Here is a 1528-nt window from a genome sequence, read left to right on the forward strand (position 1 = left end):
GCGCCCCAGGGTGGGCCAGCATTACCTGGCGGCGGGAGATGGCCCCGGCATCTCTGCTTACGGTTTTTGTAGCAGAGCCGCACCTCCCTCACGCCTGGCCGGCCGCGCAACACCCTGGGCTCCACCCAGGTGGCTCTACTTAGCTGAAGCCGGGCCCCCAGCAGCTCGGCCGCCCCAGCTCTGGCTCCGGGGCGCAACACGCTCCCGCCCTCGCAGGGCGCAGCGAAAGCTCTGCTCCAGGGTTGGCGAAGCAGAAGGGGCGGGGAAATAAGGGAGGGAAGGAGGCGGGAGAAAACCGCGCTTCTCCTTTCTGCAAAGAGGCTCTGAGGGAAGGCGGGGAGACTACTACCTTGCCACCCTCTCAGCTATTCTCCCCAACCTAGTCTTCAGCAGGGGGTAATTTCTCAGAGAATCCAGGCTTTCCAGGGACTGTCAGAGCTTCCTGGGTGGGCCCCAGAGTCAAGGAAGAGAACCAGAGCTCTCCTGTGCCTTAGTTTCTCCAGCTGGGTCTGGACTCCAGGACAACTCAAATCAAACCTAGCATTCTATCAGATTAGGCTTCAAGGAAAGAAATGCACCTACCCACCGCCTCGAACAAAGGTGTCAGGTTCTAATTCTAATGCCCTAGGGAAAACACTGGGTGGATGCTTATAGCTGCTTCTAAGCAAAGAAAGCTCGGCAGCAGCTACCATTTATTAAGTGCTGTTGTGTACCAGGTACTTTACAAAATCTTATGTCTGTCTCACCACAACCTTATGAAGTAGACACACTACCAATTCACATGTGTCAAAACTGAGTTCCAGGAAGAATATGGTTTTGTACAATAAGTATTTCTTAAACACGTATTGTGAATCAGGCATTGTAAAGGGCCCTGAGCAGAACAATACAGAATATTTACCAACACTGGCCCAGACCCCCTAAATGCTAGTAGTGCCCCCCAATAATTGAAACAATAAAAAACACTTTCACACATTTCCAAATGGTCCGTAGGATGTAAAATTAACCTCGTCAACTACCCCTCTATGTCTTGCTCTTGAGAGAGATGTCAGGAGTCAGATTATGCAGGGTCTTTTGTGGGGCGTAACTAGGAGTCTGGGTTTTGTTCTAGGCTTTAGCAATGGGAAAGCTTTGGAAGGTTTTAAGCAGAATGACAAGGTCTAATCTATATTTTTTAAAAATCACTGACTGCTGAATGGAGAACAGAGGGGAGAGTTATGGAAATAAGAAGACAAATCAGTAGATTATTTCAGAACTCCAGGCAAAAGAAGACGGTAATGATTTAGAATAACATACTGGAAGAAGAGATGAGAAGAAACAAGAATATTCTAAGCATACAGCTTGGAAGAAGCAGCAGCCGAACTCGGTAAAAGACAGGATGTGATGAGTGCGAGAGGGCAGTGACTTCCCCAAGACCACACAGCTGGTAAATGGCTGAGTCATTCCAACTTTGGTCTGACTCCTAAGCCTATGCTTTATTTCTCTCTGCCATGTCAGTCATCTTTGTATTGACTACCATATCCCTTTCCCT

This window comes from Lipotes vexillifer, unplaced genomic scaffold (genome assembly GCF_000442215.2).
Source record: "Lipotes vexillifer unplaced genomic scaffold, Lipotes_vexillifer_v1.1 scaffold223, whole genome shotgun sequence".
Classification (NCBI taxonomy): domain Eukaryota; kingdom Metazoa; phylum Chordata; class Mammalia; order Artiodactyla; family Lipotidae; genus Lipotes; species Lipotes vexillifer.